General features: G+C 30.3%; 1 long non-coding RNA gene across 1 annotated transcript in view; it reads right to left on the reverse strand.

Moving 5' to 3' along the window:
* The window catches only part of LOC144074529 (uncharacterized), a 44,434-nt gene that overhangs the window by 2,512 nt on the left and 25,938 nt on the right, over window positions 1-15,984 (reverse strand). The window lies entirely within an intron of this gene.

Below are 15,984 nucleotides of genomic sequence, written 5' to 3' on the forward strand. Positions count from 1 at the left end.
ATAGTATAGTAAAGCTTTTTTCTTCCAAAAACGACATAGTATAGTAAGGCTTTTTTCCTCAAAAAAACGACATAGTATAGTAAGGCTTTTTTCTTCAAAAAACGACATAGTATAGTAAGGCTTTTTTCATCAAAAAACGACATAGTATAGTAAGGCTTTTTTACTTCAAAATACGACATAGTATAGTAAGGCTTTTATCCTTCAAAAAACGACATAGTATAGTAAGGCTTTTTTCATCAAAAAACGACATAGTATGGTAAGACTTTTTCCTCAAAAAAACGACATAGTATAGTAAGGCTTTTTTCCTCAAAAAACGACATAGTATAGTAAGGCTTTTTTCCTCAAAAAAACGACATAGTATAGTAAGGCTTTTTTCATCAAAAAACGACATAGTATAGTGAGACTTTTTTTCTCAAAAAACGAAATAGTATAGTAAGGCCTTTTTCTTCAAAAAACGATATACTATAGTAAGGCTTTTTTTCCTAAAAAAACGAAATAGTATAGTAAGCCTTTTTCTTCAAAAAACGATATACTATAGTAAGGCTTTTTTCCTCAAAAAATCGACATAGTATAGTAAGGCTTTTTTCCTTCAAAAAACGACATAGTATAGTAAGGCTTTTTTCCTTCAAAATACGACATAGTATAGTAAGGCTTTTTTCATCAAAAAACGACATAGTATAGTAAGACTTTTTCCTAAAAAAAAACGACATAGTATAGTAAGGCTTTTTTCCTAAAAAAAAACGACATAGTATAGTAAGGCTTTTTTCTTCAAAAAACGACATAGTATAGTAAGGCTTTTTTCATCAAAAAACGACATAGTATAGTAAGGCTGTTTTCCTTCAAAAAACGACATAGTATAGTAAGGCTTTTTCCTTCAAAATACGACATAGTATAGTAAGGCTTTTTTCCTTCAAAAAACAACATAGTATAGTAAGGCTTTTTTCTTCAAAAAACGACATAGTATAGTAAGGCTTTTTTCCTCAAAAAACGACATAGTATAGTAAGGCTTTTTTCCTCAAAAAAACGACATAGTATAGTAAGGCTTTTTTCATCAAAAAACGACATAGTATAGTGAGACTTTTTTTCTCAAAAAACGAAATAGTATAGTAAGGCCTTTTTCTTCAAAAAACGATATACTATAGTAAGGCTTTTTTTCCTAAAAAAACGAAATAGTATAGTAAGCCTTTTTCTTCAAAAAACGATATACTATAGTAAGGCTTTTTTCCTCAAAAAATCGACATAATATAGTAAGGCTTTTTTCCTTCAAAAAACGACATAGTATAGTAAGGCTTTTTTCCTTCAAAATACGACATAGTATAGTAAGGCTTTTTTCATCAAAAAACGACATAGTATAGTAAGACTTTTTCCTCAAAAAAAAACGACATAGTATAGTAAGGCTTTTTTCCTCAAAAACGACATAGTATAGTAAGGCTTTTTTCCTAAAAAAAAACGACATAGTATAGTAAGGCTTTTTTCTTCAAAAAACGACATAGTATAGTAAGGCTTTTTTCATCAAAAAACGACATAGTATAGTAAGGCTGTTTTCCTTCAAAAAACGACATAGTATAGTAAGGCTTTTTCCTTCAAAATACGACATAGTATAGTAAGGCTTTTTTCCTTCAAAAAACGACATAGTATAGTAAGGCTTTTTTCTTCAAAAAACGACATAGTATAGTAAGGCTTTTTTCTTCAAAAAACGACATAGTATAGTAAGGCTTTTTTCATCAAAAAACGACATAGTATAGTAAGACTTTCCTCAAAAAAACGACATAGTATAGTAAGGCTTTTTTCCTCAAAAAACGACATAGTATAGTAAGGCTTTTTTCCTCAAAAAAACGACATAGTATAGTAAGGCTTTTTTCATCAAAAAACGACATAGTATAGTAAGGCTTTTTCCCTTCAAAAAACGACATAGTATAGTAAGGCTTTTTCCCTTCAAAAAACGACATAGTATAGTAAGGCTTTTTTCCTCAAAAAACGACATAGTATAGTAAGGCTTTTTTCCTCAAAAAAACGACATAGTATAGTAAGGCTTTTTTCTTCAAAAAACGACATACTATAGTAAGGCTTTTTTCCTCAAAAAAACGACATAGTGTAGTAAGGCTTTTTTCCTCAAAAAACGACTTAGTATAGTAAGGCTTTTTTCCTTCAAAATACGACATAGTATAGTAAGGCTTTTTTCATCAAAAAACGACATAGTATAGTAAGACTTTTTCCTAAAAAAACGACATAGTATAGTAAGGCTTTTTTCCTCAAAAACGACATAGTATAGTAAGGCTTTTTTCCTTCAAAATACGATATAGTATAGTAAGGCTTTTTTCATCAAAAAACGACATAGTATAGTAAGACTTTTTCCTAAAAAAAACGACATAGTATAGTAAGGCTTTTTTCCTCAAAAACGACATAGTATAGTAAGGCTTTTTTCCTCAAAAAAACGACAGTATAGTAAGGCTTTTTTCTTCAAAAAACGACATAGTATAGTAAGGCTTTTTTCATCAAAAAACGACATAGTATAGTAAGGCTTTTTTCCTTCAAAAAACGACATAGTATAGTAAGGCTTTTTCCTTCAAAATACGACATAGTATAGTAAGGCTTTTTTCCTTCAAAATACGACATAGTATAGTAAGGCTTTTTTCATCAAAAAACGACATAGTATAGTAAGGCTTTTTCCCTTCAAAAAACGACATAGTATAGTAAGGCTTTTTTCCTCAAAAAACGACATAGTATAGTAAGGCTTTTTTCCTCAAAAAAACGACATAGTATAGTAAGGCTTTTTTCTTCAAAAAACGACATACTATAGTAAGGCTTTTTTCCTCAAAAAAACGACATAGTATAGTAAGGCTTTTTTCCTCAAAAAACGACTTAGTATAGTAAGGCTTTTTTCCTTCAAAATACGACATAGTATAGTAAGGCTTTTTTCATCAAAAAACGACATAGTATAGTAAGACTTTTTCCTAAAAAAAACGACATAGTGTAGTAAGGCTTTTTTCCACAAAAACGACATAGTATAGTAAGGCTTTTTTCCTTCAAAATACGACATAGTATAGTAAGGCTTTTTTCCTCAAAAACGACATAGTATAGTAAGGCTTTTTTCTTCAAAAAACGACATAGTATAGTAAGGCTTTTTTCATCAAAAAACGACATAGTATAGTAAGGCTTTTTTCCTTCAAAAAACGACATAGTATAGTAAGGCTTTTTCCTTCAAAATACGACATAGTATAGTAAGGCTTTTTTCCTTCAAAATACGACATAGTATAGTAAGGCTTTTTTCTTCAAAAAACGACATAGTATAGTAAGGCTTTTTTCTTCAAAAAACGACATAGTATAGTAAGGCTTTTTTCATCAAAAAACGACATAGTATAGTAAGACTTTCCTCAAAAAAACGACATAGTATGGTAAGGCTTTTTTCCTCAAAAAACGACATAGTATAGTAAGGCTTTTTTCCTAAAAAAAACGACATAGTATAGTAAGGCTTTTTTCATCAAAAAACGACATAGTATAGTAAGACTTTTTTCCTCAAAAAACGACATAGTATAGTAAGGCTTTTTCCCTCAAAAAACGACATAGTATAGTAAGGCTTTTTTCCTTCAAAAAACGACATAGTATAGAAAGGCTTTTTTCCTTCAAAATACGACATAGTATAGTAAGGCTTTTTTCTTCAAAAAACAACATAGTATAGTAAGGCTTTTTACTTCAAAAAACGACATAGTATAGTAAGGCTTTTTTCATCAAAAAACGACATAGTATAGTAAGGCTTTTTTCCTTCAAAAAACGACATAGTATAGTAAGGCTTTTTCCTTCAAAATACGACATAGTATAGTAAGGCTTTTTTCCTTCAAAATACGACATAGTATAGTAAGGCTTTTTTCATCAAAAAACGACATAGTATAGTAAGGCTTTTTCCCTTCAAAAAACGACATAGTATAGTAAGGCTTTTTTCCTCAAAAAACGACATAGTATAGTAAGGCTTTTTTCCTCAAAAAAACGACATAGTATAGTAAGGCTTTTTTCTTCAAAAAACGACATACTATAGTAAGGCTTTTTTCCTCAAAAAAAAACGACATAGTATAGTAAGGCTTTTTTCCTCAAAAAACGACTTAGTATAGTAAGGCTTTTTTCCTTCAAAATACGACATAGTATAGTAAGGCTTTTTTCATCAAAAAACGACATAGTATAGTAAGACTTTTTCCTAAAAAAAACGACATAGTGTAGTAAGGCTTTTTTCCACAAAAACGACATAGTATAGTAAGGCTTTTTTCCTTCAAAATACGACATAGTATAGTAAGGCTTTTTTCATCAAAAAACGACATAGTATAGTAAGACTTTTTCCTAAAAAAACGACATAGTATAGTAAGGCTTTTTTCCTCAAAAACGACATAGTATAGTAAGGCTTTTTTCTTCAAAAAACGACATAGTATAGTAAGGCTTTTTTCATCAAAAAACGACATAGTATAGTAAGGCTTTTTTCCTTCAAAAAACGACATAGTATAGTAAGGCTTTTTCCTTCAAAATACGACATAGTATAGTAAGGCTTTTTTCCTTCAAAATACGACATAGTATAGTAAGGCTTTTTTCTTCAAAAAACGACATAGTATAGTAAGGCTTTTTTCTTCAAAAAACGACATAGTATAGTAAGGCTTTTTTCATCAAAAAACGACATAGTATAGTAAGACTTTCCTCAAAAAAACGACATAGTATGGTAAGGCTTTTTTCCTCAAAAAACGACATAGTATAGTAAGGCTTTTTTCCTAAAAAAAACGACATAGTATAGTAAGGCTTTTTTCATCAAAAAACGACATAGTATAGTAAGACTTTTTTCCTCAAAAAACGACATAGTATAGTAAGGCTTTTTCCCTCAAAAAACGACATAGTATAGTAAGGCTTTTTTCCTTCAAAAAACGACATAGTATAGTAAGGCTTTTTTCCTTCAAAATACGACATAGTATAGTAAGGCTTTTTTCTTCAAAAAACAACATAGTATAGTAAGGCTTTTTACTTCAAAAAACGACATAGTATAGTAAGGCTTTTTTCATCAAAAAACGACATAGTATAGTAAGGCTTTTTTCCTCAAAAAACGACTTAGTATAGTAAGGCTTTTTCCCTTCAAAAAAACGACATAGTATAGTAAGGCTTTTTTCCTCAAAAAACGACATAGTATAGTAAGGCTTTTTTCCTTCAAAAAACGACATAGTATAGTAAGGCTTTTTTCCTTCAAAATACGACATAGTATAGTAAGGCTTTTTTCCTTCAAAATACGACATAGTATAGTAAGGCTTTTTTCATCAAAAAACGACATAGTATAGTAAGACTTTTTCCTAAAAAAAACGACATAGTATAGTAAGGCTTTTTTCCTCAAAAAACGACATAGTATAGTAAGGCTTTTTTCCTTCAAAAAACGACAAAGTATAGTAAGGCTTTTTTCATCAAAAAACGACATAGTATAGTAAGACTTTTTTCCTCAAAAAACGAAATAGTATAGTAAGGCCTTTTTCTTCAAAAAACGACCTACTATAGTAAGGCTTTTTTCCTCAAAAAACGACATAGTATAGTAAGGCTTTTTTCCTTCAAAAAACGACATAGTATAGTAAGGCTTTTTTCCTCAAAAAATGACATAGTATAGTAAGGTTTTTTTCCTCAAAAAACTACATAGTATAGTAAGGCTTTTTTCATCAAAAAACGACATAGTATAGTAAGACTTTTTCCTCAAAAAAAACGACATAGTATAGTAAGGCTTTTTTCCTCAAAATACGACATAGTATAGTAAGGCTTTTTTCCTTCAAAATACGACATAGTATAGTAAGGCTTTTTTCCTTCAAAAAACGACATAGTATAGTAAGGCTTTTTTCCTCAAAAAACGACAGTATAGTAAGGCTTTTTTCCTTCAAAAAACGACATAGTATAGTAAGGCTTTTTTCTTAAAAAACGACATAGTATAGTAAGGCTTTTTTCCTCAAAAAACGACATAGTATAGTAATGCTTTTTTCCTTCAAAAAACGACATAGTATAGTAAGGCTTTTTTCCTTCAAAATACGACATAGTATAGTAAGGCTTTTTTCTTCAAAAAACGACATAGTATAGTAAGGCTTTTTACTTCAAAAATCGACATAGTATAGTAAGGCTTTTTTCATCAAAAAACGACATAGTATAGTAAGGCTTTTTCCCTTCAAAAAACGACATAGTATAGTAAGGCTTTTTTCCTCAAAAAAACGACATAGTATAGTAAGGCTTTTTTCATCAAAAAACGACATAGTATAGTAAGACTTTCCTCAAAAAAACGACATAGTATAGTAAGGCTTTTTTCCTCAAAAAACGACATAGTATAGTAAGGCTTTTTTACTCAAAAAAACGACATAGTATAGTAAGGCTTTTTTACTCAAAAAAACGACATAGTATAGTAAGACTTTTTTCCTCAAAAAATGAAATAGTATAGTAAGGCCTTTTTCTTCAAAAAACGATATACTATAGTAAGGCTTTTTTCCTCAAAAAAACGACATAATATAGTAAGGCTTTTTTCCTCAAAAAACGACATAGTATAGTAAGGCTTTTTTCTTCAAAAAACGACATAGTATAGTAAGGCTTTTTTCATCAAAAAACGACATAGTATAGTAAGGCTTTTTTCCTCCAAAAAACGACATAGTATAGTAAGGCTTTTTTCCTCAAAAAACGACATAGTATAGTAAGACTTTTTTTCCTCAAAAAACGAAATAGTATAGTAAGGCTTTTTTCCTTCAAAAAAACGACATAGTATAGTAAGGCTTTTTTCCTCAAAAAACGACATAGTATAGTAAGGCTTTTTTCCTTCCAAAAACGACATAGTATAGTAAGGCTTTTTTCTTCAAAAAACGACATAGTATAGTAAGGCTTTTTTCATCAAAAAACGACATAGTATAGTAAGGCTTTTTTCCTTCAAAAACGACATAGTATAGTAAGGCTTTTTTCCTTCAAAATACGACATAGTATAGTAAGGCTTTTTTCATCAAAAAACGACATAGTATAGTAAGGCTTTTTTCTTCAAAAAACGACATAGTATAGTAAGGCTTTTTTCCTCAAAAAACGACAGTATAGTAAGGCTTTTTTCCTTCAAAAAACGACATAGTATAGTAAGGCTTTTTTCTTCAAAAAACGACATAGTATAGTAAGGCTTTTTTCCTCAAAAAACGACATAGTATAGTAAGGCTTTTTTCCTTCAAAAAACGACATAGTATAGTAAGGCTTTTTTCCTCAAAAAACGACATAGTATAGTAAGGCTTTTTTCATCAAAAAACGACATAGTATAGTAAGACTTTCCTCAAAAAAACGACATAGTATAGTAAGGCTTTTTTCCTCAAAAACGACATAGTATAGTAAGGCTTTTTTCCTCAAAAAAACGACATAGTATAGTAAGGCTTTTTTCTTCAAAAAACGACATAGTATAGTAAGGCTTTTTTCCTTCAAAATACGACATAGTATAGTAAGGCTTTTTTCATCAAAAAACGACATAGTATATGTTGGAGTAATCATTATTATAAATGTGTTTGCAATGCTTATTTAGGAATAGAAAGGTTTATTATAAACATGCTTACTATATTAATCAATATATTTGCTTATTAGGAATAGTAATGCTCATCCTGAATGTGTAACAATATATATGTGTTGAACGCTGTGCTTTTATGTTAGAGTTATTGGCATTAATAAAAGCCATTTTAATGCATGCCTTGCTAAAGTAAGGACTGTGGTTCACATCAAGAGGACAAGGAATGGCCATGGGCATGGAGAGGTCTCAAAACAATTGCTCTTGGGAACTGCGAACAGTTTTCGGCTTCGGAGGACTCACGACAGGTGCTCTTGGGAACTGAGGACTGTTTTCGGCTTCGGAAGATGGTCTCACAACAAGCGCTCTTGGGAACCATGGACTGTTTTGGGAAGCACCTCTTCACTGAAGGGTTCGCATCGAAACGCGCATGGGAAGATTCGACAGGACCTACAATTGTTTTGATAACTGTGCAAAATTGTTGTGAGACTCTACGAATGTTTAGACTTCTGTGGGGCATGGCGTTAAAATCTTATGAATAAATTAGCAAAAGGGACTTCGAGTTGTTAGAATGATCTTGACCGGACACGCGGGTGGATGTATTCTCTTCTTGCAAGAATTAAATCGAGATGTGACTACAGATGCCTTTTTGTTGAAAGCTGAATTTGGAGATACCTAAGGATAAACCTAACAGTATAGTAAGACTTTTTTCCTCAAAAAACGAAATAGTATAGTAAGGCCTTTTTCTTCAAAAAACGACATACTATAGTAAGGCTTTTTTCCTCAAAAAACGACATAGTATAGTAAGGCTTTGTTCCTTCAAAAAACGACATAGTATAGTAAGGCTTTTTTCCTCAAAAAACGACATAGCATAGCAAGGATTTTTTCCTTCAAAAAACGACATAGTATAGTAAGGCTTTTTTCATCAAAAAACGACATAGTATAGTAAGGCTTTTTTCCTTCAAAAAACGACATAGTATAGTAAGGCTTTTTTCATCAAAAAACGACATAGTATAGTAAGGCTTTTTTCTTCAAAAAACGACATAGTATAGTAAGGCTTTTTTCATCAAAAAAACGACATAGTATAGTAAGACTTTTTCCTCAAAAAAACGACATAGTATAGTAAGGCTTTTTTCCTTCAAAATACGACATAGTATAGTAAGGCTTTTTTCTTCAAAAAACGACATAGTATGGTAAGGCTTTTTTACCCAAAAAAACGACATAGTATAGTAAGGCTTTTTTCATCAAAAAACGACAGTATAGTAAGGCTTTTTTCCTTCAAAAAAATGACATAGTATAGTAAGGCTTTTTTCCTCAAAAAACGACATAGTATAGTAAGGCTTTTTTCGTCAAAAAACGACATAGTATAGTAAGGCTTTTTTCCTCAAAAAACGACATAGTATAGTAAGGCTTTTTTACCCCAAAAAACGACATAGTATAGTAAGGCTTCTTTCCTCAAAAAACGACATAGTATAGTAAGACTTTTTTCCTCAAAAAAAGACATGGTATAGTAAGGCCTTTTTCTTCTAAAAACGACTTAGTATAGTAAGGCTTTTTTCTTCAAAAAACGACATAGTATAATAAGGCTTTTTTCATCAAAAAACGACATAGTATAGTAAGGCTTTTTTCCTCAAAAAACGACATAGTATAGTAAGGCTTTTTTCGTCAAAAAACAACATAAAATAGTAAGGCTTTTTTCCTCAAAAAACGACATAGTATAGTAAGGCTTTTTTACCCCAAAAAACGACATAGTATAGTAAGGCTTCTTTCCTCAAAAAACGACATAGTATAGTAAGACTTTTTTCCTCAAAAAAAGACATGGTATAGTAAGGCCTTTTTCTTCTAAAAACGACTTAGTATAGTAAGGCTTTTTTCTTCAAAAAACGACATAGTATAATAAGGCTTTTTTCATCAAAAAACGACATAGTATAGTAAGGCTTTTTTCCTTCAAAAAACGACATAGTATAGTAAGGCTTTTTTCCTCAAAAAACGACATAGTATAGTAAGGCTTTTTTCCTCAAAAAACGACATAGTATAGTAAGGCTTTTTTCCTTCAAAAAACGACATAGTATAGTAAGGCTTTTTTCATCAAAAAACGACAGTATAGTAAGACTTTTTTCCTCAAAATACGACATAGTATAGTAAGGCTTTTATCTTCAAAAAACGACATAGTACAGCAAGGCTTTTTTCTTCAAAAAACGACATAGTATAGTAAGGCTTTTTTCATCAAAAAACGACATAGTATAGTAAGACTTTTTTCCTCAAAAAACGAAATAGTATAGTAAGGCCTTTTTCTTCAAAAAACGACATACTATAGAAAGGCTTTTTTCCTCAAAAAAACGACATAGTATAGTAAGGCTTTTTTCCTCAAAAAACGACATAGTATAGTGAGGCTTTTTTCCTTCAAAAAACGACATAGTATAGTAAGGCGTTTTTCCTCAAAAAACGACATAGTATAGTAAGGCTTTTTTCCTTCAAAAAACGACATAGTATAGCAAGGTTTTTTTCCTTCAAAATACGACATAGTATAGTAAGGCTTTTTTCTTCAAAAATGACATAGTATAGTAAAGCTTTTTTCCTAAAAAAAACGACATACTATAGTAAGGCTTTTTTCCTCAAAAAACGACATCGTATAGTAAGGCTTTTTTCCTCAAAAAACGACATAGTATAGTAAGGCTTTTTTCCTTCAAAAAACGACATAGTATAGTAAGGCTTTTTTCATCAAAAAACGACATAGTATAGTAAGACTTTTTTCCTCAAAAAACGACATAGTATAGTAAGGCCTTTTTCCTCAAAATACGACATACTATAGTAAGGCTTTTTTCCTCAAAAAAACGACATAGTATAGTAAGGCTTTTTTCCTCAAAAAACGACATAGTATAGTAAGGCTTTTTTCCTTCAAAAAACGACATAGTATAGTAAGGCGTTTTTCCTCAAAAAACGACATAGTATAGTAAGGCTTTTTTCCTTCAAAAAACGACATAGTATAGTAAGGCTTTTTTCCTTCAAAATGCGACATAGTATAGTAAGGCTTTTTTCTTCAAAAATGACATAGTATAGTAAGGCTTTTTTCTTCAAAAAACGACATAGTATAGTAAGGCTTTTTTCATCAAAAAAACAACATAGTATAGTAAGACTTTTTTCCTCAAAAAACGAAATAGTATAGTAAGGCCTTTTTCTTCAAAAAACGACATACTATAGTAAGGCTTTTTTCCTCAAAAAAACGACATAGTATAGTAAGGCTTTTTTCCTCAAAAAACGACATAGTATAGTAAGGCTTTTTTCCTTCAAAAAACGACATAGTATAGTAAGGCTTTTTTCATCAAAAAACGACATAGTATAGTAAGGCCTTTTTCCTCAAAATACGACATACTATAGTAAGGCTTTTTTCGTCAAAAAAACGACATAGTATAGTAAGGCTTTTTTCCTCAAAAAAAGACATGGTATAGTAAGGCCTTTTTCTTCTAAAAACGACTTAGTATAGTAAGGCTTTTTTCTTCAAAAAACGACATAGTATAATAAGGCTTTTTTCATCAAAAAACGACATAGTATAGTAAGGCTTTTTTCCTTCAAAAAACGACATAGTATAGTAAGGCTTTTTTCCTCAAAAAACGACATAGTATAGTAAGGCTTTTTTCCTCAAAAAACGACATAGTATAGTAAGGCTTTTTTCATCAAAAAACGACATAGTATAGTAAGACTTTTTTCCTCAAAATACGACATAGTATAGTAAGGCTTTTATCTTCAAAAAACGACATAGTACAGCAAGGCTTTTTTCTTCAAAAAACGACATAGTATAGTAAGGCTTTTTTCATCAAAAAACGACATAGTATAGTAAGACTTTTTTCCTCAAAAAACGAAATAGTATAGTAAGAACTTTTTCTTCAAAAAACGACATACTATAGAAAGGCTTTTTTCCTCAAAAAAACGACATAGTATAGTAAGGCTTTTTTCCTCAAAAAACGACATAGTATAGTGAGGCTTTTTTCCTTCAAAAAACGACATAGTATAGTAAGGCGTTTTTCCTCAAAAAACGACATAGTATAGTAAGGCTTTTTTCCTTCAAAAAACGACATAGTATAGTAAGGTTTTTTTCCTTCAAAATACGACATAGTATAGTAAGGCTTTTTTCTTTAAAAATGACATAGTATAGTAAAGCTTTTTTCCTCAAAAAAACGACATACTATAGTAAGGCTTTTTTCCTCAAAAAACGACATAGTATAGTAAGGCTTTTTTCCTCAAAAAACGACATAGTATAGTAAGGCTTTTTTCCTTCAAAAAACGACATAGTATAGTAAGGCTTTTTTCATCAAAAAACGACATAGTATAGTAAGACTTTTTTCCTCAAAAAACGACATAGTATAGTAAGGCCTTTTTCCTCAAAATACGACATACTATAGTAAGGCTTTTTTCCTCAAAAAAACGACATAGTATAGTAAGGCTTTTTTCCTCAAAAAACGACATAGTATAGTAAGGCTTTTTTCCTTCAAAAAACGACATAGTATAGTAAGGCGTTTTTCCTCAAAAAACGACATAGTATAGTAAGGCTTTTTTCCTTCAAAAAACGACATAGTATAGTAAGGCTTTTTTCCTTCAAAATGCGACATAGTATAGTAAGGCTTTTTTCTTCAAAAATGACATAGTATAGTAAGGCTTTTTTCTTCAAAAAACGACATAGTATAGTAAGGCTTTTTTCATCAAAAAAACAACATAGTATAGTAAGACTTTTTTCCTCAAAAAACGAAATAGTATAGTAAGGCCTTTTTCTTCAAAAAACGACATACTATAGTAAGGCTTTTTTCCTCAAAAAAACGACATAGTATAGTAAGGCTTTTTTCCTCAAAAAACGACATAGTATAGTAAGGCTTTTTTCCTTCAAAAAACGACATAGTATAGTAAGGCTTTTTTCATCAAAAAACGACATAGTATAGTAAGACTTTTTTCCTCAAAAAACGACATAGTATAGTAAGGCTTTTTTCGTCAAAAAAACGACATACTATAGTAAGGCTTTTTTCCTCAAAAAAAGACATGGTATAGTAAGGCCTTTTTCTTCTAAAAACGACTTAGTATAGTAAGGCTTTTTTCTTCAAAAAACGACATAGTATAATAAGGCTTTTTTCATCAAAAAACGACATAGTATAGTAAGGCTTTTTTCCTTCAAAAAACGACATAGTATAGTAAGGCTTTTTTCCTTCAAAAAACGACATAGTATAGTAAGGCTTTTTTCCTCAAAAAACGACATAGTATAGTAAGGCTTTTTTCCTCAAAAAACGACATAGTATAGTAAGGCTTTTTTCATCAAAAAACGACATAGTATAGTAAGACTTTTTTCCTCAAAATACGACATAGTATAGTAAGGCTTTTATCTTCAAAAAACGACATAGTACAGCAAGGCTTTTTTCTTCAAAAAACGACATAGTATAGTAAGGCTTTTTTCATCAAAAAACGACATAGTATAGTAAGACTTTTTTCCTCAAAAAACGAAATAGTATAGTAAGAACTTTTTCTTCAAAAAACGACATACTATAGAAAGGCTTTTTTCCTCAAAAAAACGACATAGTATAGTAAGGCTTTTTTCCTCAAAAAACGACATAGTATAGTGAGGCTTTTTTCCTTCAAAAAACGACATAGTATAGTAAGGCGTTTTTCCTCAAAAAACGACATAGTATAGTAAGGCTTTTTTCCTTCAAAAAACGACATAGTATAGTAAGGTTTTTTTCCTTCAAAATACGACATAGTATAGTAAGGCTTTTTTCTTCAAAAATGACATAGTATAGTAAAGCTTTTTTCCTCAAAAAAACGACATACTATAGTAAGGCTTTTTTCCTCAAAAAACGACATAGTATAGTAAGGCTTTTTTCCTCAAAAAACGACATAGTATAGTAAGGCTTTTTTCCTTCAAAAAACGACATAGTATAGTAAGGCTTTTTTCATCAAAAAACGACATAGTATAGTAAGACTTTTTTCCTCAAAAAACGACATAGTATAGTAAGGCCTTTTTCCTCAAAATACGACATACTATAGTAAGGCTTTTTTCCTCAAAAAAACGACATAGTATAGTAAGGCTTTTTTCCTCAAAAAACGACATAGTATAGTAAGGCTTTTTTCCTTCAAAAAACGACATAGTATAGTAAGGCGTTTTTCCTCAAAAAACGACATAGTATAGTAAGGCTTTTTTCCTTCAAAAAACGACATAGTATAGTAAGGCTTTTTTCCTTCAAAATGCGACATAGTATAGTAAGGCTTTTTTCTTCAAAAATGACATAGTATAGTAAGGCTTTTTTCTTCAAAAAACGACATAGTATAGTAAGGCTTTTTTCATCAAAAAAACAACATAGTATAGTAAGACTTTTTTCCTCAAAAAACGAAATAGTATAGTAAGGCCTTTTTCTTCAAAAAACGACATACTATAGTAAGGCTTTTTTCCTCAAAAAAACGACATAGTATAGTAAGGCTTTTTTCCTCAAAAAACGACATAGTATAGTAAGGCTTTTTTCCTTCAAAAAACGACATAGTATAGTAAGGCTTTTTTCATCAAAAAACGACATAGTATAGTAAGACTTTTTTCCTCAAAAAACGACATAGTATAGTAAGGCCTTTTTCCTCAAAATACGACATACTATAGTAAGGCTTTTTTCCTCAAAAAAAACGACATAGTATAGTAAGGCTTTTTTCCTCAAAAAACGACATAGTATAGTAAGGCTTTTTCCTTCAAAAAACGACATAGTATAGTAAAGCTTTTTTCCTCAAAAAACGACATAGTATAGTAAGGCTTTTTTCCTTCAAAAAAACGACATAGTATAGTAAGGCTTTTTTCCTCAAAAAACGACCCAGTATAGTAAGGCTTTTTTCCTTCAAAAAACGACATAGTATAGTAAGGCGTTTTTCCTCAAAAAACGACATAGTATAGTAAGGCTTTTTTCCTTCAAAATACGACATAGTATAGTAAGGCTTTTTTCTTCAAAAATGACATAGTATAGTAAAGCTTTTTTCCTCAAAAAAACGACATACTATAGTAAGGCTTTTTTCCTCAAAAAAACGACATAGTATAGTAAGGCTTTTTTCCTCAAAAAACGACATAGTATAGTAAGGCTTTTTTCCTTCAAAAAACGACATAGTATAGTAAGGCTTTTTTCATCAAAAAACGACATAGTATAGTAAGAATTTTTTCCTCAAAAAACGACATAGTATAGTAAGGCCTTTTTCCTCAAAATACGACATACTATAGTAAGGCTTTTTTCCTGGAAAAAACGACATAGTATAGTAAGGCTTTTTTCCTCAAAAAACGACATAGTATAGTAAGGCTTTTTTCCTTCAAAAAACGACATAGTATAGTAAGGCGTTTTTCCTCAAAAAACGACATAGTATAGTAAGGCTTTTTTCCTTCAAAAAACGACATAGTATAGTAAGGCTTTTTTCCTTCAAAATACGACATAATATAGTAAGGCTTTTTTCTTCAAAAATGACATAGTATAGTAAGGCTTTTTTCTTCAAAAAACGACATAGTATAGTGAGGCTTTTTTCTTCAAAAAACGACATAGTATAGTGAGGCTTTTTTCATCAAAAAACAACATAGTATAGTAAGACTTTTTTCCTCAAAAAACGAAATAGTATAGTAAGGCCTTTTTCTTCAAAAAACGACATACTATAGTAAGGCTTTTTTCCTCAAAAAAACGACATAGTATAGTAAGGCTTTTTTACTCAAAAAACGACATAGTATAGTAAGGCTTTTTTCCTCAAAAAACAACATAGTATAGTAAGGCTTTTTCCTTCAAAAAACGACATAGTATAGTAAAGCTTTTTTCCTCAAAAAACGACATAGTATAGTAAGGCTTTTTTCCTTCAAAAAAACGACATAGTATAGTAAGGCTTTTTTTCCTAAAAAAAACGACATAGTATAGTAAGGCTTTTTTCCTCAAAAAACGACATAGTATAGTAAGACTTTTTTCCTCAAAAAACGACATAGTATAGTAAGGCCTTTTTCTTCAAAAAACGACATAGTATAGTAAGGCTTTTTTTCATCAAAAAACGACATAGTATAGTAAGACTTTTTTCCTCAAAAAACGAAATAGTATAGTAAGGCCTTTTTCTTCAAAAAACGATATACTATAGTAAGGCTTTTTTCCTCAAAAAACGACATATTATATTAAGACTTTTTTCCTCAAAAAACGAAATAGTATAGTAAGGCCTTTTTCTTCAAAAAACGATATACTATAGTAAGGCTTTTTTCCTCAAAATACGACATAGTATAGTAAGGCTTTTTTCATCAAAAAACGACATAGTATAGTAAGGCTTTTTTCTTCAAAAAACGACATAGTATAGTAAGGCTTTTTTCATCAAAAAACGACATAGTATAGTAAGACTTTTTCCTAAAAAAAACGACATAGTATAGTAAGGCTTTTTTCCTCAAAAACGACATAGTATAGTAAGGCTTTTTTCCTCAAAAAAACGACATAGTATAGTAAGGTTTTTTT

Source organism: Stigmatopora argus, chromosome 5 (assembly GCF_051989625.1).
Source record: "Stigmatopora argus isolate UIUO_Sarg chromosome 5, RoL_Sarg_1.0, whole genome shotgun sequence".
NCBI lineage: Eukaryota > Metazoa > Chordata > Actinopteri > Syngnathiformes > Syngnathidae > Stigmatopora > Stigmatopora argus.